The sequence below is a fragment of the Atractosteus spatula genome, unplaced genomic scaffold (assembly GCF_055471065.1).
Source record: "Atractosteus spatula isolate fAtrSpa1 unplaced genomic scaffold, fAtrSpa1.hap1 Scaffold_7, whole genome shotgun sequence".
NCBI lineage: Eukaryota > Metazoa > Chordata > Actinopteri > Semionotiformes > Lepisosteidae > Atractosteus > Atractosteus spatula.
Genome location: NW_028296901.1, coordinates 512,346 through 540,000, shown reverse-complemented (window position 1 = coordinate 540,000; position 27,655 = coordinate 512,346). Strand labels below are relative to the sequence as shown.

The 27,655-nt window shown below is 57.0% G+C and overlaps 5 non-coding genes and 1 pseudogene across 5 annotated transcripts; all 6 read right to left on the bottom strand.

Moving 5' to 3' along the window:
• Nucleotides 1-2,043: 2,043 nt before the first annotated feature.
• LOC148805590 (U2 spliceosomal RNA) lies at nt 2,044-2,229 on the bottom strand. Its single transcript, XR_016090182.1, has one exon. It is a non-coding gene; the product is annotated as a U2 spliceosomal RNA (small nuclear RNA).
• A 6,088-nt stretch (nt 2,230-8,317) lies between these two features.
• Nucleotides 8,318-8,500, bottom strand: LOC148805589 (U2 spliceosomal RNA). The gene has a single exon (XR_016090217.1). It is a non-coding gene; the product is annotated as a U2 spliceosomal RNA (small nuclear RNA).
• A 6,184-nt stretch (nt 8,501-14,684) lies between these two features.
• LOC148805588 (U2 spliceosomal RNA) lies at nt 14,685-14,873 on the bottom strand. The gene has a single exon (XR_016090204.1). It is a non-coding gene; the product is annotated as a U2 spliceosomal RNA (small nuclear RNA).
• A 2,520-nt stretch (nt 14,874-17,393) lies between these two features.
• LOC148805587 (U2 spliceosomal RNA) lies at nt 17,394-17,594 on the bottom strand (annotated as a pseudogene).
• A 3,211-nt stretch (nt 17,595-20,805) lies between these two features.
• Nucleotides 20,806-20,998, bottom strand: LOC148805586 (U2 spliceosomal RNA). The gene has a single exon (XR_016090266.1). It is a non-coding gene; the product is annotated as a U2 spliceosomal RNA (small nuclear RNA).
• A 5,910-nt stretch (nt 20,999-26,908) lies between these two features.
• LOC148805585 (U2 spliceosomal RNA) lies at nt 26,909-27,102 on the bottom strand. Its single transcript, XR_016090225.1, has one exon. It is a non-coding gene; the product is annotated as a U2 spliceosomal RNA (small nuclear RNA).
• Nucleotides 27,103-27,655: the final 553 nt, after the last annotated feature.

Here is a 27,655-nt window from a genome sequence, read left to right as displayed (position 1 = left end):
GTCAGACAGAGACCGAGAGAGAGAGTCAGACAGAGAGACCGAGAGAGAGAGAGAGAGAGACAGACAGAGACCGAGAGAGAGAGAGAGACAGAGAGAGAGAGAGAGACAGACAGACAGAGACCGAGAGAGAGAGAGACAGATAGAGACCGAGAGAGACAGACCGACAGACAGAGACCGAGAGAGAGAGACCGACAGTCAGAGAGACAGACACAGAGAGACAGACAGAGACTGAGAGAGAGAGACAGACAGAGACTGAGAGAGAGAGACCGACAGACAGAGACCGAGAGAGAGAGACCGACAGTGAGAGAGACAGACAGAGAGAGAGACAGAGAGAGAGAGACAGACAGAGACCGAGAGAGAAAGTCAGAGAGACAGAGACCGAGAGAGAGAGATAGAGAGACCGAGAGAGAGAGACAGACAGAGACCGAGAGAGAGACTCAGAGAGAGAGAGACCGAGAGAGAGATAGAGAGACCGAGAGAGAGAGACAGACAGACAGAGACCGAGAGAGAGAGACAGAGAGACAGACAGACAGAGACCGAGAGACAGACAGACAGTGACCGAAAGAGAGAGACAGACAGAGACCGAGAGAGAGAGACAGACAGACAGAGACCGAGAGAGAGAGACAGAGAGACAGACAGACAGAGACCGAGAGACAGACAGTGACCGAAAGAGAGAGACAGACAGAGACCGAGAGAGAGAGACAGACAGACAGAGACAGAGAGAGAGAGTCAGAGAGAGAGAGACCGAGAGAGAGAGACCGAGAGAGAGAGACAGACAGAGACCGAGAGAGAGACTCAGAGAGAGAGAGACCGAGAGAGAGATAGAGAGACCGAGAGAGAGAGACAGACAGACAGAGACCGAGAGAGAGAGACAGAGAGACAGACAGACAGAGACCGAGAGACAGACAGACAGTGACCGAGAGAGAGAGACAGACAGAGACCGAGAGAGAGAGACAGACAGAGACCGAGAGAGAGAGACAGACAGACAGAGACAGAGAGAGAGAGTCAGAGAGAGAGAGACCGAGAGAGAGAGAGAGAGAGACAGAGACCGAGAGAGAGAGACAGACAGACAGAGACAGAGAGAGAGAGTCAGAGAGAGAGAGACCGAGAGAGAGACAGAGACCAGTCCCGCTCTGATCAGGAGCCAAGTAGAAAGTAGAAAGTAGAAAGGTGTTGTCCTCCGATCTCGTCCCTCCCTCGACCTCCGACCTTGGCCAAAAGGCGGAGAAGCGATACCCCCAAAGGCGCGGACCGACGCGCGGGCGTTCCGCTGGCGCACAGTGGCGCAGGCCGACTCTCCTCTGGAGCCCGGGACCCGCGCAGCTGCCGGCCTCCCTGCAGCCAGAGGCCTGCCGCCGGACTCTGCTCCCCCTCTCTCTTGCCTGCCTGCCTGCCTTCCTGCCAGTCCCGGGCGGGGGCCCTGCTCTTTGATCTTCTGTCAACGGCCCGACAACGACCGCAGCCGCGGGGGGCGCCAGCCGCCCGGCCTCCTTAGCTTAGGCCCCTCCCACCGGCAGCAGCTGTGCCCAACCAGCTGCAAGCGAAAGCGGACCGCCAGCACCTGCGGGCAGAGGCAAGGGGCAGCTCTCTCTCTCGGGAGGGACGGGGACGCGCGCGCACACACACACGCCTGCCTGCCTGCCTGCCTGCCTGCCTGCGGAAAAAAAAGAAAGAAAAGGTGTATATACTAAGTTTTTTGGAGGGAAAACGCCCGGCTGTCGAAAGGGGCCCGCCTGCAAGGACGGGGACACACACACACACACACACACACACACACACACAAGCCACGCCTGCCTCCCAGGGAAAAGGAGGAAAAAACTAAGTTTTTTGGAGGGAAAACGCACGGGAGCCGAAAAGGGGGCCGGCCTGCTGGCCGAGAGAGTCGAGGCGCGGGAAAGCGCACGGAGGGAGCACGGGAACGGGGAGGGGGAGAGAGAGAGACACAGAGACACACGGATGGACGAGAGACGAGACCGGAGAGGAAGGAGCTCCGGTCCACCTCGCTTGCTTGCTAGCTACGTCTGTCTTTTCACCGCTGAGAGAAGGTAGTGCACCGTTCCCGGAGGCGCTGCAATACCGGGCCGATGCGTGGAGAGGACGGAGCAAGCTCCTGATCCAGCTCCCTGTTCCAAAAATCCGTTTAATATGTGGTCCCCCGATGGGGGACGTATCAGATATTAAACTGATAAGAACAGATTTTTTTTATATTTTATATAAAAACAAAACGATACACAAAACTCAATCACGCCACACTCTCACAGCCCTACACCTAACTCAGTTCCCTAACACATACAGATCCTTCCACCGCTCTTTCGCCGCAGCAAATCCCCACTTTCGCACATCCCATTTCACTCTGTTCCCTATGTTATTCCTCACCCTCCACACCACAGCACCCACAGATCCATGCACACCATGCTTCACCAACTCATTCCTGTCCTGCCATACATACGCTTTGACTAAACTAATCAACAGCCACACCAGAAATCTCTCATTCCATTTCCTAACACCCACCACACCCCTTAACACCATTGAATAAGTCAAACATTCCGAAGTGAAAAATGAAGGCATCCACCGTGCAGACTCCCCCCACACCCGTTGCGCAAAGTCACACTCCCAAAACACGTGTTTCACTGTCTCCTCCTTGTGGCACTGATCACGGGGGCAACTCTTCTGCTTAGTCAAGCCGTGTTTGTACAAAATCTCTCGTACAGCCAGTCTATTCCACACGCACAGCCAGTTCAAGTCACGTAACCTATTGTCCAGATGCTCCGGCTGTGTGCGCACCCAGACCTCGCGAGGCACTCCCACTACTGCGGCACTGCTGTCTGTTCTCAGAAGACGGTACATTAGCCTGTGGTCCAAAGAAGTAAGTCCCACCTTCACCGCCAGGTGTACTTTGATCCAGTGCGCAGCGTGTCTGTAGTGCCACGGCAACTTCTCAGCTTTGGGCGTAGAATTCGTCCACTGCACCAAGTGTCTCATGGTATGCGAAAACCACAGACGCACAAAGAAAAAACAGACATGCATCGGGTCTCCTTGCAATGCCACACAGAGACTGGCAACAAAGACACAGTCCAACTTCAGGGGCAAGTCCAAAACCCCTCTACCCCCTTCTTCTATCGGCCTGTACATGTCAGTACGTTTTACGTACTCGTACTTCTGTCCCCATACAAAAACAAAGACAGACCGCACCAAATCCTTCCTCATTCTTGCCGGCATGGGGTAGACCACCGCTAAATGGAGTAGTAACGGCAGGACGTCAATCTTTAAAACCACCACCTTCCCGAGAAAGGACAAAGATCTGTGCTGCCACAAACCCAGCTTTTGCTTCACCTTTCTCATCCTTTCCTCCCAGTTGAGACGGACCGCGTCTTCTGGGTGAAACAGGATGCCCAGGATCTTGATCGGGTCCCTCACCACCGTCAGACCCCCAAACGCATCTTCCTTGGTCTGCCAAGTGCCCCAGTACTTTATGGAGCTCTTGTTCCGGTTCAGCTTGGTCCCCAGTCCGTCTTCATGCTCTTGAACTATATTGAGCACATGCTGCAAACTGACCTCTGAGCTCAGAAACAAAGTAACATCATCAGCATAGGCGATTACCTTGACCTGCCTGCCCTTGCTTCCAGGCACCACAACACCCTCCACCCGAGGATCCTCCCGGATCTGATCCAAAAAAGGCTCTACATAGAGAACATAAAGCAAGGGGGACAAAGGGCACCCTTGCCGTACGCCGCACGCCACTGGGATGGCTCTACCTACCCATCCATTGATGTTGACTCGTGTTTCCACGTTCCTGTACAGGGTCCGGATCCAGTCTATAAAACGCACACTGACGCCCATTCTGGCTAGGATCTCCCACAAGGCAGCGTGGTGGACCCTGTCAAACGCCTTGTTCTGGTCCAGGTTCACCATCATCAACGGCAGCCTCCTGTCCCTGACCCATTCCGTGATGTCCCTTATAAGTTGCAGATTCCAGGCCAGCCTCCTGCCAGCCACCGCACATGTCTGCTCTTCCTTCACCAAACGGGCCATGATGTCCCTGAGCCTCATACCCAGAACCCTGGCGAGGATCTTGTAGTCTGTACACAACAACTGCAGGGGCCTCCAATTGTCCAGGTCGGCCTTATCCCCCTTTTTCTTGTAGATCAGCGTTAGCAAACCCGTCTTCATCGAGGGACTCATCTCGCCAAGTTCGAGGATCTCTGTAAAAACTGTACACAAAATGGGTTCCAAATGCTTCCAAAAAACCCTATAAAATTCAACAGGTAGGCCGTCCACCCCTGGGACTGTCCCCTTCTTTAGGCCTAGCATGGCAGTCTTAATTTCCTTGGCTGTAATCGGGCTATCCAAGCCATTAGTTTCGCCGCGTCGGAAACGTACCTGGGCCATCAGCCTGCTCCGCACTTCCTTGTCCACCGCCTTTTCTGCAAAAAGATCTTCATAATACTCAGTAGCACAACCAAGCATATCTGTTATGTCCTCCACCACCCTCCCATCCTTCTTCACTAACCTTTCGATGCAGACTTTCTCCTGTTGCGTCCTGACCAGGCTGAAAAACTGTGAGGAGCACTGCTCGTCCTTCTCCATCTGGATACCCCTTAATCTGAATAGAAAATCCTTGGCACGTTGCAGCCATTGAGTGCGCAAACATGCCCTTATCCTGTTAGCCTTTCGCAGATCGAAATCTCCTCCACAGTTGGCCTCCTCATACATGAACTCCAGACACTTTTGGAATCTAGACAGTTCTTCCCGCTCAGCTTGCCGTCTAGAAACACAATAGTCAATTGACACCGTAGATATTACCTGTTTACTGTGCTCCCACCATTCTACAGCTGTCCGGAACTTCCCACGCATCTGAGAAAGGTGTCCCAACAGGCGGCCGATTCGCACCTGGTATTCTCTGTCCTCCAGTACAGACCTATTTAGCTTCCAATATCCATGTCTGAAGCGTCGTTCTTTAACTTTAAAGGACACAGATACCCAAAAGTGGTCTGAAAACCACGTCGGCACCACCTTTCTGCTCAGGATCTCCAACTCCAAATTATGAAAGATATAGTCCAGTCGTCTTGTGACTCCACGACTATTTTCCCACGTGTGATGCTTTAAACCAACAAGCCCATCTTTTAATTTAAAATCTTTAATAATTTTCACCAGTGCACTCGTCCCACCACCCTGAGCTCCCTCCATATCAATGTTAAAATCTCCCCCCAACACCACACTTCTGTTTGTGTAGAGCACTGGCTCCAGGTCCTTAAAAAAGTCCTCCTGCATTCTCCTGTCAGCCGGCACATACACACCCACTATTCTCAATGGGATATCCCCCCATCGACCATCAACTAAAAAGAGTCTGCCTGGAACTACAGATCGGACTTCATGCGGCACAAACAAAGGGGAACCGCAGAGAATGCCTATCCCAGAGGAGTGGACTCCACCTGCGCTCCACCAAGACCGACCCTTCTTCCATTCCTGCTGAAACACCTCAGCGTCCTTACTTCCCGCCAAGTGCACCTCCTGGAGGACACAAAAGTCAAAATTCCTTTCGGCTAATTCTTCAAAAACCGCGTGTCGCTTTTCTCTACTCTTTAAGCCCCTGACATTCATGGTAGCAAATGTGAGGGTCATGATGGACCTCCAAAGTTTTCACTGTCCATAACCTCTCCAGTCACAGGTGACACAGGTTCTATATTCCAGAAATAAGGTGGAAACATACCATCCTCCTCCAGCCCGCGCATCACGGCCCGGCCTGCGTCTTCTTGCTCCATTCCAACCTCGGCAGCCCGTCCTGGGGTAGGCGAAATGCAGGAAGTGCTGGGGCTCGCGTCAGTTTCACCACTCACCAGTACTGAACAGATGCCATATGGTTGTGACAGTGCCACCTGCTGCCCAGGCGGCAGTGTTCCTTCCGACCCTTCTGACCCTTCTGAAATCTCCTGGCCTTCTAAGACAGGCCCTGGATCTTCTGAAAGGCCTGTCTCCTCCACTTCGCTGCCGCCCCCTCCCTCCGTCAACGGAGCCCTTTCTTTCTTTTTGGGTTTACTCCCTTCCAACATTGCCCGTTCGTCACTTTCTACCCTCTGCCTCTTAGGGGGGGCATTAGAACCCCTCGGCACCACATCATCTACCTCCTGATTCCCCACTTCTACGTCACCCTGCTCCGTACTGCCAGGATCCACTGGAGCCTCCTCCGGTTGGTCCTCCACCTGCATCCCAGACTGAACCTCATGCTGTTCCTCCGGCTGTCCTGCTGCCTGTTCACCCTGAGGTGTATCCTTCTCCGCTCTCTCCGTACCCCCAGACTGTCCTCTGCCTCCGCCTCCTGCCACCTCCTGGACTACCACACCCCTTCTGCGGTTTTTCCGTCTAATTTTCCGGGCCTCAGCACGTCCCAGTTCCCAGCCAGATTCCTCTTCATTTATGACCTCATCCTCCTCCACTTCTACAAAATCCTCACCACACCCCTTCGTTGCCGCTACATAAGTCAGGTCCCTCCTCAGACAATTCCTGTACATATGGTCATCCTCCCCACACAAAGAACAGACTTTTTTCCTACAAATCCTTTTCGTGTGGCCCTCCTCCCCACACCTTGTGCACCGCGACGTGCGACAGTCTTTCTCCAGGTGACCGATTTCCAGACATTTCTTACAGAAAGGGGGCTGATCTCGATAGAACAAGTACCCACGGCTTGCCCCAAGGGCAAACATTGCTGGGGGGTGCGAAAAGCCCCCTTCATAATTCATGTTGACCTTTAAGGTCACCTGGTACTGCCGTTTCCCTGTCCAATAACCATATCTGTCGTTTATCCTTTTAGGTCTGCCAGCTGATTCCACATGCATCTCCAGAAAAGCTGTAATATCATCATCCGTAATAAAAGGGTCATACATATTAACAATTACCCAACGGGTATCGTCAGAGGCTAATCCTAGCAACTCAAAATCTCTCAAACATACTTCATCCTGCTTCTGCACACAAATTTCAGACACCTTCTTGTATATGCGCTCTTCACAAAAGGATACATCAAAATATTTCTCCTGCCAATTCCCCTGCACACATAAAACCTCAAGGGGTGTTACCTCCAGGATCTTCATCAACACACGACTCACAAACAGCTCCCGACCAGGCATGTCGGTATCCTTCCTCCATCCGAAACGAATTGTCCACTTGATGCTTGGCCCTTGCCGCGGCCTAGCAGCTGGGCCCGTCGCCCCGGCCATCCTGAGGACGACCCGGGCCGGAAGCCCCCGCCGCTCTCCGCTCCTTACGCTCCCTCCGCTCCTTCAAAAAAACTCCGCTCTTTCTCCGAAAAAAAAAACGCCCTCTGGTCTTCCTTCTGGCAGTCGTTCTCCGGTCCTCCAAAGAAAAAAAGGTTGGCCTCGCTCGCCGCCGCTCTCCAGTCCCTCCGCCGTCGCCCTTCTCGTCCCCCAGCCAAGTCTTCAAGCCGCGGGCCTGCCACGTGCTTTTCCGATCTTGGCCAAAAGGCCGAGAAGCGATACCCCCAAAGGCGCGGACCGACGCGCGGGCGTTCCGCTGGCGCACAGTGGCGCAGGCCGACTCTCCTCTGGAGCCCGGGACCCGCGCAGCTGCCGGCCTCCCTGCAGCCAGAGGCCTGCCGCCGGACTCTGCTCCCCCTCTCTCTTGCCTGCCTGCCTGCCTTCCTGCCAGTCCCGGGCGGGGGCCCTGCTCTTTGATCTTCTGTCAACGGCCCGACAACGACCGCAGCCGCGGGGGGCGCCAGCCGCCCGGCCTCCTTAGCTTAGGCCCCTCCCACCGGCAGCAGCTGTGCCCAACCAGCTGCAAGCGAAAGCGGACCGCCAGCACCTGCGGGCAGAGGCAAGGGGCAGCTCTCTCTCTCGGGAGGGACGGGGACGCGCGCGCACACACACACGCCTGCCTGCCTGCCTGCCTGCCTGCGGAAAAAAAAGAAAGAAAAGGTGTATATACTAAGTTTTTTGGAGGGAAAACGCCCGGCTGTCGAAAGGGGCCCGCCTGCAAGGACGGGGACACACACACACACACACACACACACACACACACACACACACACACACACACAAGCCACGCCTGCCTCCCAGGGAAAAGGAGGAAAAAACTAAGTTTTTTGGAGGGAAAACGCACGGGAGCCGAAAAGGGGGCCGGCCTGCTGGCCGAGAGAGTCGAGGCGCGGGAAAGCGCACCGAGGGAGCACGGGAACGGGGAGGGGGAGAGAGAGACACAGAGGCACAGAGACACACGGATGGACGAGAGACGAGACCGGAGAGGAAGGAGCTCCGGTCCACCTCGCTTGCTTGCTAGCTACGTCTGTCTTTTCACCGCTGAGAGAAGGTAGTGCACCGTTCCCGGAGGCGCTGCAATACCGGGCCGATGCGTGGAGAGGACGGAGCAAGCTCCTGATCCAGCTCCCTGTTCCAAAAATCCGTTTAATATGTGGTCCCCCGATGGGGGACGTATCAGATATTAAACTGATAAGAACAGATTTTTTTATATTTTTATTAGAAAAAAGTACGTTAACAAATCATAAAACAGTCCCACACCAACACCCCCCTAATGTCCCGTGCACAAATCCTTCCAGCGCTCTTTTGCTGCAGCAAACCCCCATCTGTGAATGTCCCACTGGACCCTCCTGGCCACCTCCTCCTTCACCCTCCGCAGGATCCCAAAAGCAGGCTTCTCCACGCCGTGCTTCACCAGGTCTGTCCGGGCATCCCAGATGAAGGCCTTGACCAGGCTGACCAGTAGCCACAGCAGGAACTTCCGGTTCCGGCCCCGGATGCCGGCGATCCCTTTCAGGACGGACGCTTGCGTGATGGGGGAATCGGGGCTTACCTGTGCAAAGAGGGTCCCGCACGATCTCCACACCCTCTGGGCGAAGGCACACTCCCAGAAGACGTGACCCACCGTCTCTTCGCCCGCGCAGCCGTGTCGCGGGCACAGGCTCTGTCTGGAGAGCCCGTGCGCATGCATGACGGCCCTGACCGTCAGCCGACCCCACACGCAGAGCCAGTTCAGGTCCTTCAGCTTGTTATCCAGCCCCTCCGGCTGGACCCGCTGCCAGATGATCCGGGACACACCCGGGATCGCCGGCCGTTCTTCCGCCTTCACCATCCTGTACATGGTCCTGTGATTCAAACAGTTCGTCCCTTCCTTGATCCCCGGGTGTGCCCGCAGCCACCGCACTGCGTGGCGGTAGTGCAGCGGGAGCCGCTCTGCTTTGGGGGTCGTGTTGGTCCAGACCGTCAGGTGCCGCATGCTCGCCGCCAGCCAGAGACTGACAAACCGGCTGCACAGGTGGGCCGGGTTGTCGTGCAGGACCGTGCACAGGCTCGCTATGAAGGCGCAGTCCAACTTCGCCGGGAAGTCCAAGATCCCCCGACCCCCATCGGCCAGGGGTCTGTACATATCACACCTCTTCACCCGTTCGTAGGTGTGACCCCAGACGAAGTTGAAGATGCTCCTCACCAGATCTCTCCGCTTCCGGACCGGCAGGGGGTACACTACCGCCAGGTGGAGAAGCAGAGGCAGGACTTCCGCCTTCAGTACCAGCGCCTTCCCGATCCAGGTTAGCGATCGTTGCTGCCACAGGCCTAGCTTCCGGTTGACTTTCCGGAACCCGGCCTCCCAGTTGACACCTCCAGGATCTGTGGAGTGAAAGCTCACCCCCAGGATCTTCAGCGGCCCAGTCGTCCGTGACAGACCGCCAAAGTCCCGCGGCTCGCTCGGCCAGGTCCCGAAGACCTTCACTAAGCTCTTGGCCCTGTTCAGTCGGGCGCCGGTACCTCTTGAGAAATCCTCGACAATGCTGAGCGCCCTCCCCAGGCCGCCTTCAGAGCCCAGGAAGAGCGTGACGTCGTCTGCATATGCCGCGATCTTCGCCATCTGCCCTCCTCCACCTGGCACCAGGATCCCATCCACTCCCGGATCCCTCCTGAGCTGGTCCAGGAGGATCTCTAGGAAAAGCACATACAGCAGGGGCGAGAGAGGACAGCCCTGTCGCACACCACACCGCACTGGAATATGCCCGCCCAACGCTCCGTTGACGCATACCCGGGATGCCACCCCGTTGTACAAGGTCCGGACCCACCTGACAAACCCGTCCGGCAGACCCTTCCTCTCCAGGAGTGCCCACAGAATCTCGTGATGGACCCGGTCAAAGGCCTTGGTCTGGTCGAGGCTCACCAGCAGGAGCGGCAGGCCTCTATCTTCCACCCACGCGATGACGTCGCGGATCAGCTGCAGGGTCCAGCTGATCTTGCGGCCTGCCACACCACACGTCTGGTCAGCCTGCACCAAGGCCGGCATCACTGTTCTCAGGCGACCGCCCAGCACCCTGGCCAAGATCTTATAGTCAGTGCACAGGAGCTGGATTGGCCGCCAATTCCCCAGGTCTGCCTTGTCACCTCCCTTATGGACGAGGGAGATGACACCGATCTTCATGGTGGCACCGAGCCCATCACGATCCAGCACCTCGTTGAATACCTGCACCAAGAGCGGCTCCAGCTGGTCAAAAAAGGTGAGGTAAAACTCGGTCGGTAGACCGTCTATGCCAGGGACAGTGCCCTTCTTCATCCCCATCAGGGCAGATCGGATCTCTGCCCCTGACACTGCCCCGCCCAGAGCAGCGGGGTCGTCTACCGCCGGCTCCACTCCGTCCAGGAGCCTGCTCCTGATACCGGCGTCGGTCTCCTTCTCAGCAAACAGGGTGCTGTAATATTCTGTGGCACACTCCAACATCCCGGGTATGGAAGTGGCTACAGACCCGTCCGTCCTCCGAACGCCGTCAAAGAAGCCTCGCTCTTGTTGCCTCCTCACGGCGCCGAAGAACTGGGACGAGCAGCTTTCGTCATTCTCCCTCCAGACTCCACGGAGCCTGAAAAGAAAGTCCTTAGCCCACTGCAGCCACTTACCCCTAAGCAGGCTCTTGATGTGGGCGATCTTCTCCCCCTCGTAAGCGCCCCCTTGGTTCAGCTGCGCATACAGTGCCTCGAGCTCCTCCTGGAGCTTGGTGCACTGGCGGTCCTCCAAACTGCGGCGGATCCTGCAGTACTTCTTCGTCACCACCGCGATGGTGCGCTTGCAGGACTCCCACCAGTGCACCGCCGAACTGAAGGCGTCCCTCCTCTCCGCACATGCCCGCAGCACTGTAGCGATCTTCCTCTGGTATCTCGCCTCCTGCAGGACTTGCCTGTTCAGCTTCCAGTATCCGGCCTGGAAACGAGGGTCCTCAACACCAAAGGAAGCCGTCAGCATGTGATGGTCGGAAAACCAAGTAGGGGTCGCTTGCCTGCTTAGGGTCGTCCAGTTCGCCGAAGTGAAGACATAATCCAGCCGCCTGAAGGTCCCCCTTCCGTTGTCCCAGGTGTGATGTGCGACATTCTGAAATCCGTCCCGCAGGCCAAAATCTGCAATCAGAGACCGTAACCCATGGGCACCCTCACCTTGTGAGTCCCCCAGGTCGATGTTAAAATCCCCGCCGATGATCAGCTCTCTGTTTGTGTACAGCAGGGGCTCCAGATCTTTCAGGAAGGAGCCCTGCTGCCGCCGGTCCGCCGGGACATACACACCGATCAGCCGGGTCCGCACCCCGTGCCGGGTCCCGTCGACCACCAGCAGGCGCCCGGGGACCACAGAGCTGACCACCTGTGCCGCAAACCCTGGGGAACCACACAGGATGCCCACGCCAGAGGAGTTCACCCCCCCAACGCTCCACCACGAGGGCCCCTTTGTCCACTCCTTCTGGTAAGCGAGCACATCGTCGTGGTCTTTCAGATGGGTCTCCTGCAAAAAGCAAATATCCAAAAGCCTTTGGGACAAATATCGGAAAACTCCAGCTCGTTTCTCCCGGTTCCGCAGACCCCTCACATTAGCCGTGGCCACTGTGAAGGTCATGGCTGCTCCGGGGGGCTGTCACTCTCCATACCGTCGCTGGAGCTAGAGCTGGGTGGATGCTCTGCCCCTGCTGCACTGACCGAACTGTCGGTGTCTGTCCCCTCGATGTAGGTGACCGAAGGGACTGGGCTCACGCCCACCTCCATGTCAGAGACGGGGTCGGGCCCGGGATCGAGAACAAATCCGGGGCTGAGACCGAGGCCGGGGTCGGGGCCCCGGTCAGGGTGGGGGTCGGGGTCGGGGTCGGGGGGAGGGGGGTCGGGAGAGGGGTTGGGGCTGGAGCCCGGGTCAGGGTCAGGCCGGCGCGAGTACTCGCGGTCCGGGGTGTCGACCTGGCACGTCACCACAGGGCTCCCCTCACCTGAAAGGCACTGCGCCACAGAGAAGGGGCCCCGTGCCACGACTCTGTCTCCCTGCCCAGGGGGGAGGGAGCCTGCGGTGTCCCCCAGCTCCTGGCCGTCCTGCGTTGACGCTGGCGCTGCCCCCTCCTCCATCTCCTCCTGGTCTGCCATCGCCTCCCGGTCTGCCATCACCTCCTGCTCTGGCGCCGTCACCAGAGCTGCTACCGTCTCCGGGACGAGCTCCGCCTCCCCGTAGTACTCCCTGGATGTCTTCTTCTTCTTGTCGCCCGTCTCCATCTGTCCCTTGCCAGCCTGCGACCGCTTCCTAGGCTTCTTCCTCAACACGGGCATGTGGTGCATCTCCTCCTCCTCCTCACCTGCCCCCCGCGCTGCGGTTGGTCCTGCGTCTGCTCGGGCGGGGGGGGCCTTCACCACATCCGCCCAGCTCCCGACCACCCCGTCTTCGGCCCGAGATGGTCCCTCCTGCGGGTCGTCGCCGTCCTCCTCATGCTGCCTCCCCTTCCCCTTCCCCTTCCCCTTCCGTCTCGGCCGCACCACCACCGTCCATCCGGCATCCTTCCCGGCTCCCCCAGGGACCGCTCCACCACCATCCTGATGTTCGTCCTCGGTGTCCCCAGCCTCACTGCCTTCCGACTCCGTTTCTCCCACCGCCAGGCCGGATCCGTCATGGACAGCTCTGGCATACTCGGCGTTCCTAAGGAGGCAGTTGCGATACAAATGTCCAGTGTTGCCACACAAGGAACACTCTTTAACGGGACAATTCCGGGCCTGATGACCCCGCCGGTGGCACTTCCCACACTCCGCCGCGTTACACTCGGCCTCCCGGTGCCCGGACTCCCGACACTTCCGACAGAACGGCGGCTGATTCCCGTAGAACAAGTACCCCCTACCTGGACCAATGGCGAAAGTGGCAGGCGGGTGGGCGAAACCATCCTTACTTCTGTCGTCTGGCCTCAGCTCAACGTGATACTGCCTCTTCCCGGTCCAGACCTTGTAGGGGTCCATGATGATACGAGGGGGGTCCAACACGTCGACGTAACGACGGAGGAAGGTCGTGACGTCACTATCGGGAACAAAGGGGTCAAACATGTGCAGAATCACTGACCTTTCATTGTTGCTCTGGAGCCCCAGACACACGTAATTCTCCAGCCTGCCACTTTCCTTAGCCTTCATGATCTTCTCGGAAGCGCCACGATGTCCTTTCTCCTCCACGAACGAGAGATCCATATAGCGCTGCGCCCGATTCCCCTGCAAGCACTTGATATCCGCCACGTCCAAACCCAGGATCCCAAAAAGGATCTCCTCTTCGAAGACGTCCCTCCCCGGCATCTCTCCATCCGGCTTCCAGATGAAGCGGATGGTCTTCCGGATCTTGGGACCCTCCTCAGCCGTCCTCGCCGCCCCGGGATCCGCAGCCATTGTTCCGCAGCCTTTGCGGCTGCCGAAGCAGCCTTCTCACCAAAACCGAAGTCTTCTGGTGTCCAAGCGTCCAATCCAGGAAACGAAAATCCGAAGCGCAGTCCAGGCCAATCCAAAGTCCAAATCCGGCAAATCCAGCAGCGTAGTCTCCTCCAGGCGGTGTCCTCTCCGGTCTTCTCTCCCCGGTCTTTTGGTGTTACCTCAGCCGCGGGCCTGCCACGTACTAAGGATCGCAGCCAAAAGGCCGAGAAGCGATGCCCGACGCCGGCCTTGGGCGGGCGCGCGGGCGTCCGGCTGGCGCGCAGCGGCGCAGGCCGACGCCTCTGGAGCCCGGTCCGCACGCGGCTGCCGGCCGCCCGGACTCCGCTCTCCCCCTCTCTTGCCTGCCTGCTTGCTCGCCTGCCTGCCCGCCAGTCCCGGGCGGGGGCCCTGCTCTTTGATCTCCTGTCAACGGCCCGACAACGACCGCAGCCGCGGGGGGCGCCAGCCGGCCGGCCTCCTTAGCTTAGGCCCCTCCCACCAGCAGCAGCCGTGCCGAGTGAGCTGCAAGCGAAAGCGGACCGTCGGCACCTGCGGGCAGAGGCAAGGGGCAGCGCTCTCTCGGGAGGGACGGGGACACACACACACCTGCCTGCCTGCCGAAAAAAAGAAAGAAAAGGTGTATATACTAAGTTTTTTGGAGGGAAAACGGCCGGCTGTCGAAAGGGGCCCGCCTGCAAGGACGGGGACACACACACACACACACACACACACACACACACAAGCCACGCCTGCCTCCCTGGAAAAAGGAGGAAAAAACTAAGTTTTTTGGAGGGAAAACGCACGGGAGCCGAAAAGGGGGCCGGCCTGCTTGCCGAGAGAGTCGAGGCGCGGGAAAGTGCACGGAGGGAGCACGGGAACGGGGAGGGGGAGAGAGAGAGACACAGAGACACACAGATGGACGAGAGACGAGACCGGAGAGGAAGGAGCTCCGGTCCACCTCGCTTGCTTGCTAGCTACGTCTGTCTTTTCACCGCTGAGAGAAGGTAGTGCACCGTTCCCGGAGGCGCTGCAATACCGGGCCGATGCGTGGAGAGGACGGAGCAAGCTCCTGATCCAGCTCCCTGTTCCAAAAATCCGTTTAATATGTGGTCCCCCGATGGGGGACGTATCAGATATTAAACTGATAAGAACAGATTTTTTTTTTTTTTTATTGCAAAATACAAAGGTCGTAAATCAAAACTCATTATAACCAAAAAAACCCCAAATATCATACCCAAATCTCAAATCCATTATCACATTCACATAAATTCCAACCAAAGTTACAAGTACCACGTACTGAATTCTAATAAACATAAAACAATACATACCCAACCCAGAATAACATACCCGTACAACAAGTCATGGTAACATAACATACTGAAAACTTGTCACAAACCAAACATTGTCTTTTTGCAAACAAAACATTACCATTCAAACTTAAAACCCAAAATCCCAACCCTATACCTCTTACACGTTTTAACCTGCCAAAAACCTTCATCCCCACAACCCACACAATCTCATTTCCATAATCCCACCCTTTATGCAAATCACCTCTTCCTCACTCTTATTCCTTTACGCTATCCTTCTCCACTCGCTTCTCTTTCTTCCAATCTGCCCACCACACCTTTCCCATTCTCTACAACTTTCTTCCTCCGCTTCTTTACTACCACAACATCCCCACTCAACTTCGCCGTTGCGTCTATCTTTACCGTCTCAGCATACTGACCACTCTCACTCGCATTATTTTTCCTTTGCTCCCCATTCTCCCTTATTTCCGTACACACTTCCTTAGCCCAACGCTCTCTAACAACACTCGCACTCCGAAAGCTTTCCACACCTTTTACCTCTCTCTCACTCATTACAACTCCACCCTCCACACTACTCCCACTATCCTGTCCTACTTCACTCCCTTCCTCACTCAACGAGGCATTACACTCTGTCTTCTGGTCCATAAACTCGGAACTTCCCTTTCTCTCCCCACAAGCTCTATAACTATGCCCATATTCCCCACAGAAAAAACATCGCACACAATCCTTTTCCATGTGAGTCTGCAATCCACATTGAGCACAAACCTTACATTCACACTCTCTCGCATAATGTCCAATACCCCAACACCTTCTACATGTTGTGGGCTGACCTGGATAAACCAGGGACCCCATTTCCGACCCTATTCTGAAATACCCGGGCGGATGCGACAACCCATCCGCAAAACGCATATCCCGGAACAGGCTTATCCAATAAGTCCGCTTTCCAGTCCAAACCCCTTCCCAATCCAGTTCTTTCTTCCCCGGTCCGTGTAAAATCCCGTACTTCTGCAAAAAACCAGCAATGTCTTCCTCCGACACAAAAGGGTCCGGCACAAAGACTGTCAAACACTGCACATTGTCCGCAAACCAAGGTTCAAATCTGAAGAGGCTCAAAGGAGCCTCTCCTTTCCGTGCTTGCATCTTCTCCCATACATCACGTACCAAAGTCTCGGAAACCAATGTCACGTCAAAAATACCCTTATCACAAAAATCCTGCAAACAAAAAACCTCAGACATTTTTAAACCCAAACACTGCTTCAAAATCAAATCCTTAAACTCATCTCTTTTCCAGATTCCCAGTTCTCCTCGTCGTTGGAGTAAGAAACGGATAGAGTTCTTCCTCCGCTCCTTCCTCAGTCCAAAACGCCCAGCCATTGCTCCAGCCAACTCCAGCCAACGCTCTCAACACTCCGTCCAGGTAAACCGCCGTCGTCGTCGCCGTCTCGTTCTTTCTCCGCACACCGATTCTCCTCGTCAGCACTGCATCAGATCCTCAGCTCCACGCTCCACGATCCCGCTTCAATCCATCCAATCCATCCGGCCTCTCCTCGCCTTCCCGACCCCCTGGACTAAGACCTCGGAATTGCGGGCTTGCCGGCTTAAACCTTGATCTTAGCCAAAAGGCCGAGAAGCGATGCCCGACGCCGGCCTTGGGCGGGCGCGCGGGCGTCCGGCTGGCGCGCAGCGGCGCAGGCCGACGCCTCTGGAGCCCGGTCCGCACGCGGCTGCCGGCCGCCCGGACTCCGCTCTCCCCCTCTCTTGCCTGCCTGCTTGCTCGCCTGCCTGCCCGCCAGTCCCGGGCGGGGGCCCTGCTCTTTGATCTCCTGTCAACGGCCCGACAACGACCGCAGCCGCGGGGGGCGCCAGCCGGCCGGCCTCCTTAGCTTAGGCCCCTCCCACCAGCAGCAGCCGTGCCGAGTGAGCTGCAAGCGAAAGCGGACCGTCGGCACCTGCGGGCAGAGGCAAGGGGCAGCGCTCTCTCGGGAGGGACGGGGACACACACACACCTGCCTGCCTGCCGAAAAAAAGAAAGAAAAGGTGTATATACTAAGTTTTTTGGAGGGAAAACGGCCGGCTGTCGAAAGGGGCCCGCCTGCAAGGACGGGGACACACACACACACACACACACACACACACACACACAAGCCACGCCTGCCTCCCTGGAAAAAGGAGGAAAAAACTAAGTTTTTTGGAGGGAAAACGCACGGGAGCCGAAAAGGGGGCCGGCCTGCTTGCCGAGAGAGTCGAGGCGCGGGAAAGTGCACGGAGGGAGCACGGGAACGGGGAGGGGGAGAGAGAGAGACACAGAGACACACAGATGGACGAGAGACGAGACCGGAGAGGAAGGAGCTCCGGTCCACCTCGCTTGCTTGCTAGCTACGTCTGTCTTTTCACCGCTGAGAGAAGGTAGTGCACCGTTCCCGGAGGCGCTGCAATACCGGGCCGATGCGTGGAGAGGACGGAGCAAGCTCCTGATCCAGCTCCCTGTTCCAAAAATCCGTTTAATATGTGGTCCCCCGATGGGGGACGTATCAGATATTAAACTGATAAGAACAGATTTTTTTTTTTTTTTTTTTTTTTTTTTTTTTTTTATTGAAAAACAGGTCATATATAAACAAACATCAATATTACAACCATACAATTCCATGAACAACCACAGAATTTAACATCCCTAAAAAGGACCTTAACAAAACCAAACACACCGTAAAGACAACCACACTAACAACCACAACTAACCAAGTCAGGGTGCCAAAAACCCCTCGCAACCAAAAAAAAAACTTACATCGGATCCCCATATTGCACAAAACGAAACATTGTAATTCAACCAAGGAAAATACGTAACAAAAACAAGGGAAAGACTTTAAAAATCCCATAACCCGTAGGCATAACCCCCCAACTTAGAGCCCTCCACCCAACATTACCATAACCCCGCCCCTTCCTCAATCCATCCTCACCCCATCACTTCCTAACCAACCCCTCCGACAATTCCCGTGTCGCTGCCTCACATTCCTCCTTAGTCAAACTTAACAGTCGCACAGCAACCATCGCAACCCCCGATACCATATACTCAAATCTCATCGTCGGATGACGCCGCTCAAGATAATCAGTCAACCTTATCCACCCTTCATCCTGGACACTACACTGAAAACCCACCTCACAAACGAGTGAGAAATTCTTAACAGCCGGCCAGTCACCTAAAGCATACTCCCATCTGCCATCCCCTGAAACCTGAACCCGACCCCGCCTACGCTCTCCCCATTCCCCCAAAACCGAAACCTCTTTGCTAATCCCCGACCCCTCCCCAGTACTCCGTAGCGCCTCCTTATGCTTAGTTCCTTGCACCACTCCCGAATCACTAACCCCAGAAACTTCTACCCCACTTCCCAGCACTACTCCCACAGAGGAGAGACTACCGCTCTCCACTATCTCCCCTGTCTCCCCTCCAATACTCTCACCGACACTCCCTCCCTGACTCATCCCATCACTACCAGCCCCCCCCACCTCACTTCCCCCCTCCAAGGACCCGGGGTCCAACACCCCAAAGGGGTTGGGGTCCCCCCCAACTGTCCTACCTCCTTTAGCCTTGCACTGTTCAGCTACTGCCACTAATTTCCTCTTACTCTTCTGCTTCCGCTTCGCAAGGACGTCCCGTGCCCCCCTCTTTTCCTCATCAGACACCACCTCTCCCCAATCCATCCTCTCTCTCCCCTCCTCCCCCACCACCAGCTGTTTCTGCTTCCCCTCACCCTCCTTAATCACCCCCCCTGATGCTTCTGCCAAACCCACGACCATCGCCAAAGTCCGCGATAAACCCCCCTCACCCGACTCCCCCCCCAGTGTTCCAACTGTCTCTGGTACGACGTCCATTCCCTCACTCCCCGAATCACCGGCCCGGTCTATCACCTTCACCTCATCCAAGACCCGTTCCCTAGAAACCCGTGAACCCCTCCCACCCAAAGGCTCTGCTACACTCACTGCCCTCCGCTCAACCCGTCCCGACTGTTCCTCGAAAGACACTGGCTTTGTGGACACAGCCTGTGCATATGTCCTAACCCTCCCAGGGCACTTGCTATACATGTGCCCCCGTTCCCCACACAAGTTACACGCAGGCTCTGCCGTACAGCTTGCCACCACGTGCCCCTCTTCCCCACACCGACGACAAACCATACTCGGACAATTTACAGCAACATGCCCCTCCTTGCCACATCTGTGACAACCTCCTGGCTGGCCAGGGTAAAACAAATACCCATTATTAGCCCCTATCGCAAAGGTTGCAGGGGGGTGCACCACAGCCCCTCCCAAGGCCGCACTGGTCCGGAAGCGCACCAGGTACCTCCGCCTGCCATTCCAATACCTGCCCGGGTCCAAAACTCTTTGCCCCGTGCCCTGAACATCAACAAAACGTCTCAAAAAGAAGACAACCTCTTCGTCTGGCACAAAGGGGTTGAACAAATGTACTTGCAATGGTCTCAGTTCCCGTTCAAACAAAGGTTCCACAAAAAACACATCCAAAGGCGCACTATCTTTACTTGCCAAGACCTTTTCCCACACTCTCCGGCAAATAGCCTCCGATGCCAGTGTCACGTCCAGTGTCCCTTTGCCCACAAAGTCCTGAAAACAAAACACCTCTTCAACTTTCAAGGAAAAAAACTCCACCAAAATCCGGCGCTCAAAAACAGCCCGATCCAAAAACTCTCTTCCGACATCCATCCTCCTCAGCACGAAGCGCACAGAATCTCGCATCCGTCCCTCTCGAGACCGAAGGTCCTCCGCCGCCATTCCGCCCCTCTGCTCGCCCGCCATCGCCGTCGCAAAAGGAGATCCGCCAACCAAGTAACCTCCACGCCCTCCGCCTCCACCGCTCTCCTTGCTCAGCAGTCCTCCGGCCCAGGTCCTCCGCAAAGAAAACTCCTCGCCAGCTCCTCGCCAACTCCCCGGCAGCAAACAGTCCGCTCCTCCCGTCGCCTTCCCGACCCCCTGGACTAAGACCTCGGAATTGCGGGCTTGCCGGCTTAAACCTTGATCTTAGCCAAAAGGCCGAGAAGCGATGCCCGACGCCGGCCTTGGGCGGGCGCGCGGGCGTCCGGCTGGCGCGCAGCGGCGCAGGCCGACGCCTCTGGAGCCCGGTCCGCACGCGGCTGCCGGCCGCCCGGACTCCGCTCTCCCCCTCTCTTGCCTGCCTGCTTGCTCGCCTGCCTGCCCGCCAGTCCCGGGCGGGGGCCCTGCTCTTTGATCTCCTGTCAACGGCCCGACAACGACCGCAGCCGCGGGGGGCGCCAGCCGGCCGGCCTCCTTAGCTTAGGCCCCTCCCACCAGCAGCAGCCGTGCCGAGTGAGCTGCAAGCGAAAGCGGACCGTCGGCACCTGCGGGCAGAGGCAAGGGGCAGCGCTCTCTCGGGAGGGACGGGGACACACACACACCTGCCTGCCTGCCGAAAAAAAGAAAGAAAAGGTGTATATACTAAGTTTTTTGGAGGGAAAACGGCCGGCTGTCGAAAGGGGCCCGCCTGCAAGGACGGGGACACACACACACACACACACACACACACACACACAAGCCACGCCTGCCTCCCTGGAAAAAGGAGGAAAAAACTAAGTTTTTTGGAGGGAAAACGCACGGGAGCCGAAAAGGGGGCCGGCCTGCTTGCCGAGAGAGTCGAGGCGCGGGAAAGTGCACGGAGGGAGCACGGGAACGGGGAGGGGGAGAGAGAGAGACACAGAGACACACAGATGGACGAGAGACGAGACCGGAGAGGAAGGAGCTCCGGTCCACCTCGCTTGCTTGCTAGCTACGTCTGTCTTTTCACCGCTGAGAGAAGGTAGTGCACCGTTCCCGGAGGCGCTGCAATACCGGGCCGATGCGTGGAGAGGACGGAGCAAGCTCCTGATCCAGCTCCCTGTTCCAAAAATCCGTTTAATATGTGGTCCCCCGATGGGGGACGTATCAGATATTAAACTGATAAGAACAGATTTTTTTTTTTTTTTTTATGTTTTTATTAGAAAACGGTACAAAACACAGTGCTTAAAAGTTTATACTACCCACCACCTTTAACACCACGTGATCAAGTCCTTCCATCTTTCTCTCGCAGCGGCGAATCCCCATCGGAGGACGTCCCACCGGATCTTCCGTGAGACGTCTCTCTTCACCCTCTTCAGTATGGCTGGAACAGACCTCTCCACACCATGTCTGACCAGCTCTGTTCTTGCGTCCCACACGTGGAGCTTGGTAAGGCTGATTAAAAGCCATAGCAGGAAGGCTGCATTCCACTTCCGGGAACCGGGCACGCCCTTCATTACCACGTTCAGAGACAGGAGGGACCCCAGGCCTACCTGTGCGTAAAGGTGCTGGCTGGACTTCCACACCCTCTGCACGAACCCGCACTCCCAAAAGACATGGTTGACAGTTTCTTCCCCTGTGCAGCCGTGCCTCGGGCACTGGCTCTGTTTTGATAGCCCATGCGAGTACATGACGGCCCTGACCGCCATCCGACCCCACACGCCGAGCCAGTTCAGGTCTTTAAGTCTGTTGTCCAGGCCCTTTGGTTGGGCCTGCTGCCAGATGTCCCTGGGCACACCCAGGAGCGCTGGCCTGTCCACTGCAGTGATTGTCTGGTACATCAGCCTATGGCTCAGCGCTATTTTACTGTCCCGTACCTCTGGATGTGCCCGCAGCCACTGCACTGCGTAGCGGTAGTGCAGTGGGAGCCGCTCGGCCTTCGGGGTCGTGTTGCTCCAGACGGCCAGGTGCCTCATACTCGCCGCCAGCCAGAGGCTCACGAACCGGCCACACAGGTGGGGCGGGTTTCCGTGCAGGATGACGCACAGGTTGGCGACGAAAATGCAGTCCAACTTCACTGGGAAGTTCAGGATCCCCCTGCCTCCTTCCTCGATGGGTCTACACATTTCGGTCCGGCGGATGCGCTCATAGGAGTGGCCCCAGACAAAGGCGAAAATTGTCTTAACCAGTTCTTTCCTTCTTCTCACAGGTAGGGGGTACACCACTGCCAGGTGGAGCAGCAAGGGCAGGATCTCCACCTTCAGCACCAGCGCCTTCCCAATCCACGTGAGGGATCGATGTTGCCAAAGGCCCAGCTTCTGCCTGATCTTCCGGAACCTGGCCTCCCAGTTCAGTCCCGAGGGGTCCAAGGTGTGAAACAGGACCCCCAGGATCTTCACCGGGTCTGTTGTCTCCTTCAATCCTCCAGTGATTTCAGGCACGTACGGCCAGGTTCCAAACAGCTTCACCAGGCTCTTTGCGCGGTTCAGTTGGGCGCCGGTGCCTCTGGAGTAGGCCTCCACGATCTCCAACACCCTCCCCAGGCTCCTGTCAGAGCTGAGGAAGAGTGTCACGTCGTCCGCGTAGGCCGCGATCTTAACTTCCTGCCCACCTCCACCTGGCACTTTCACTCCCGTCACTCCAGGATCCTTCCGTAAGCGGTCCAGTAGTAGCTCTAAAAAGACGACGTACAGCAGGGGCGAGAGTGGACAGCCCTGTCGCACACCACACCTTACCGATATCCTCCTCCCTACAGCACCGTTGACGCTTACCCGGGACGTGGCACCGCTGTATAGTGCCTCAATCCACCTGACAAAGGTGTCAGGCAGGCCTTTCTTCCTCAGGAGTGCCCACAGGATCTTGTGATGGACCCGGTCGAACGCCTTCGCTTGGTCTAGGCTCACCAGCATGAGCGGCAGGCCTCTGTCCTCCACCCAGGCGATGGTGTCCCGGACCAGCTGCAGGGTCCAGCTGATCTTCCGGCCTGCCACGCCACATGTCTGATCCGCCCCGACCAGCGCCGGCATCACCGTCCTCAGGCGGCCGCCCAGCACCCTGGCCAAGATCTTATAGTCCGTGCACAGGAGCTGGATCGGCCTCCAGTTTCCCAGGTCCGCCTTGTCTCCTCCCTTGTAGATCAGAGTCACGACGCCGGTCTTCATGGAGAGGCCCAGTTCACTGCTGTCCAGGGCCTCATTGAAGACCTGCACCAGGAAAGGCTCCAGTTGTTCCCAGAAAGTACGGTAGAACTCCGCTGGTAGGCCGTCGACACCGGGGACGGTGCCCTTCTTCAATCCGAACAAAGCTGTTTTTATTTCCGCCCCTGTCACCGGCCCGACCAGCGCGGCGGGGTCGTCCACCGCCTTCTCCACGCCCTCCAGGAGCCTCTCCTTGATGCTGGGGTCGATCTCCTTCTCCTGAAACAAGGCTGCGTAGAACCCTGTGGCACACTCCAGCATCCCGGGTAAGTCCGTGACTGCAGTCCCATCTTCGCGCCGTATGCTTTCAAAACAGCTGCGCTCCTGCTGTCTTCTCACGGCGCTGAAGAATTGGGGTGAGCACTGTTCTTCTCCCTCCCTCCAAACTCCCCGCAGCCTGAAGAGGTAGTCTTTTGCTCTCTGCAGCCACTTGTCCCTAAGCAGGCTCCTGACGTTTGCGATCTTCTCGCCGTTGAAGGCGCCCCCCTGGTTCAGCTGCTCATACAGTGCTTCTAGCTCTTCCTGGAGCCGGGCGCACTGGCGTTCCTCCAGACTCCGCCGGATCCAGCAGTATCGCCTGGTGACCGTCGCGAGAGTCTGTTTACACGATTCCCACCAGTGCACCGCGGAGCTAAACAGCCCCCTCCTCTTCCCAAGGTCTTCCAGCACTGATACGATCTTCCTTCGGTATCTCGCCTCCTGTAAGACTTGTCTGTTCAGCTTCCAGTATCCAGCCTGGAAGCACGGGTCCTCAACACCGAAGGTGACCGTGAGCAGCCGATGGTCCGAGAACCAGGTGGGGGTCACTTGCCTGCTTAGCGTCGTCCACTTCACCGTAGAGAGGATATAGTCGAGGCGCCGAAAGCTCCCTCTTCCGTTGTCCCAGGTGTGGTGTGCAACATTCCGAAACCCGTCTCGAAGGCTGAAATCCGTAATCAAGGACCTCAACAGATGAACTCCCTGGCCGTGCGGGTCTCCCAGGTCGATGTTGAAGTCGCCGCCCACAATCAGCTCTCTGTTGGTGTATAGCACGGGCTCCAGGTCTTTCAGGAAGGAGCCCTGCTGCCTTCTGTCTGCTGGGGCGTACACGTTGACCAACCTTATCTTCACTCCCCTCCAGGTTCCGTCCACCACCAGCAGACGTCCGGGAACCACTGAGCTGACTGTCTGGGCGACAAACCCTGGCGAGCCGCACAGGATACCCACGCCAGAAGAATTCACCCCTCCGACGCTCCACCACGAGGGACCCCTCCTCCACTCCCTCCGTAGGGTCCTCACGTCGTCGAGGTCCTTGAGGTGAACTTCTTGTAGGAAGATCACGTCCGGATTCCTTCGAGACATGTAAGTAAAAACCGCCGCTCTTTTTTCCTGCTTCCTCAGACCCCTTACGTTAGCGGTTGCTACTGTAAGGGTCATGGTGGTTCTCGAGGGGGGCTGTCACTCTCCATTCCCTCCAAGCGGCTGAAATCGGGAGAGCTCGCAGTCCCTGCTGTACTCACCGAGCTGTCGTCCTCCGTGTCCATATACTGGACCGCCACGGGGCTGTCCAGGGCTTCCTGTTCCGGAGTAGGCGGTTCCGGCTGGCAGTTAAATACGGGGCTTCCTTCCTCGTTCATGTTGGGCGCCACTGAATAGACGCTCCTTGGTGTTGGTCCTGGCGCCTGCCCTGGGGGGAGAGAGTCCGAGGTGCTTTCGGCCTCCGAGTCGCTCGAGGCCGACACGCCACCCTCCTCCTCTTCCATCCCCTCAGAGTCCGCGAGGTCCCCCTGGTCTTCCTCCTGATCTTCCTCCTGGCCTTTCTCCTCGGCCGTCTTCTTTTTCTTCTCCAGCGTCTCCGGCCGACGCTTCTCCCCCCGCGCCCTCTTTGTCTTCCTTTTCGTCCCTGCGCTCTGCAGGGTCACCATCCCCTCCTCCACTACAGGCGCTGGGGCTGACGCCGCAGTTCCTCTCCCCCCCTGCAGGGGGCGCCCTCGTCTCACCACCTCCGCCCAGGTTCCGGCTCCTCCGTCTGCTCCCCCGGATGTTCCCGGCTGCTCGCTGTCCGATCCCCATGATGTTCCGGGCCGCTTGCCGTCCTCGTCTGCCTGGCGCCCCTCCTCCTCCTGCTCCTTCCCCTGTTGTGTTCCCCTCTTCTTCTCCCTCTTACCTGGGGGTCTGTTGCCCGCCGGCCGGTCTTCCCCCCCGCTGTCTTCATCCGCCTGCCTCATCCACTCCGTGACCGCCTTGTCCATGTCCTTGCCCCTCCTCTGACACTGCCGGTATAAGTGCCTAGTGTCTCCACACAGGGAGCACTCCTTTACAGGACACTCCCGTGTGTGGTGGCCCTGGCGGTTGCACTTCTCGCACTTCTCTGCTTCGCACGCCCCTTCCTGGTGTCCAGAAGTCCGGCACTTCCTGCAGAATTGGGGTTGGTCCCAATAGTACAGGTACCCCCTACCTGATCCAATTGAGAAGGTCGCTGGTGGGTGGGTGAACCCGTCCTTTGTCCTGTCGTCCCGCCGCAACTCCACCTCGTACCGACGCTTCCCCGTCCACACAGTACGTGTGTCGCTGACCACGTTAGGCCCCCTCCTCACCTCCACGTATCTGCGCAGGAAGGTTGTCACGTCGGCATCTACAATGAACGGGTCGAACATATGTAGGACCACCCACCTCTTGCTGTCGCCCTTTAGTCCACCACACTCGTACTCCTGCAATCCGCCGTCCCTGATAATTTTCTCGCACTTCTCCGCTGTCCTCTTGTGGATCTCTGCGCTCATAAACGTGGCGTCAATAAACTTCTGTGCCCGGTTCCCTTGCAAGCACTTGATGTCAGTGGCCTTCAGCCCCAATGCTCCGAACAGAACTTCGTCCTCAAATTCTTCCCTTCCGGGTGGCCCCGTCTCCGCTTTCCAGTGAAAGCGGATGGTCCACTTGATGCTGGGGTCCGTTCCAGCCCTCCTCGCCCCTCCAGGCTCCGCAGCCATGGTCAATGCAGCCTTTCGGCTGCAAAGCAGCCCAGTAACGAAGCCGGGATCAAAAACCAAAGTACCGACGTCCAAAATCCAAGAAACGTTGTCCAAAAAGCAATCCGGGTTCAAAATCCAAAAAAGCAATCCAAAGGCGCAGTCCTTGTGGTGTTGTCCTCTCGTTCGTCTCTCCCTCGACCCCTGATCTTTGCCAAAAGGCCGAGAAGCGATGCCCGACGCCGGCCTTGGGCGGGCGCGCGGGCGTCCGGCTGGCGCGCAGCGGCGCAGGCCGACGCCTCTGGAGCCCGGTCCGCACGCGGCTGCCGGCCGCCCGGACTCCGCTCTCCCCCTCTCTTGCCTGCCTGCTTGCTCGCCTGCCTGCCCGCCAGTCCCGGGCGGGGGCCCTGCTCTTTGATCTCCTGTCAACGGCCCGACAACGACCGCAGCCGCGGGGGGCGCCAGCCGGCCGGCCTCCTTAGCTTAGGCCCCTCCCACCAGCAGCAGCCGTGCCGAGTGAGCTGCAAGCGAAAGCGGACCGTCGGCACCTGCGGGCAGAGGCAAGGGGCAGCGCTCTCTCGGGAGGGACGGGGACACACACACACCTGCCTGCCTGCCGAAAAAAAGAAAGAAAAGGTGTATATACTAAGTTTTTTGGAGGGAAAACGGCCGGCTGTCGAAAGGGGCCCGCCTGCAAGGACGGGGACACACACACACACACACACACACACACACACACAAGCCACGCCTGCCTCCCTGGAAAAAGGAGGAAAAAACTAAGTTTTTTGGAGGGAAAACGCACGGGAGCCGAAAAGGGGGCCGGCCTGCTTGCCGAGAGAGTCGAGGCGCGGGAAAGTGCACGGAGGGAGCACGGGAACGGGGAGGGGGAGAGAGAGAGACACAGAGACACACAGATGGACGAGAGACGAGACCGGAGAGGAAGGAGCTCCGGTCCACCTCGCTTGCTTGCTAGCTACGTCTGTCTTTTCACCGCTGAGAGAAGGTAGTGCACCGTTCCCGGAGGCGCTGCAATACCGGGCCGATGCGTGGAGAGGACTGAGCAAGCTCCTGATCCAGCTCCCTGTTCCAAAAATCCGTTTAATATGTGGTCCCCCGATGGGGGACGTATCAGATATTAAACTGATAAGAACAGATTTTTTTTTTTTTTTTTTTATTACAAAATACAAAAAACCATAAATCCAAACTCGTTATAACCAAAAGCCCCAAATATCAAACCCAATTCACAAATACACCAAACTTAAATCAACCAGTCATTAGCATAACCCCGCCCTGTATGCAAATCAAACACTCCCCTAATTCTAAATTATTCCCATCCTCAAACACATAAACCCACAAAACCCATCATTCACATCTTCAAACTTTGTCCGGACTTTCTCCCGAGCATCTTATCCCCCAATTCTCTGCCAACCTTGTCAACCTCAGCCGCATCCTGCCCTGACACAATGAAAGCAAACAAAACATTATCCGATAACACGTACTCAAAACAAAAGGATTGATATTCTACTTCAAGCCGCTCCGACACATCCTTCACGGTTCTCCTATGTTTGTCCTTATCCACACCTATTTTGCAAACCCTATAAGCTTGTCGACTCCTGTACCCGGGCCTCAACGGCCCCGTCATCCAATTCGGTACCTCCGCCACCGAAGCCACCCGATCTCCTCTTTCCCTCTTCCAATCCTCCCACCCATCGTCCCGCTTTCCTTCCTCACTCACACTGCCTGATGTT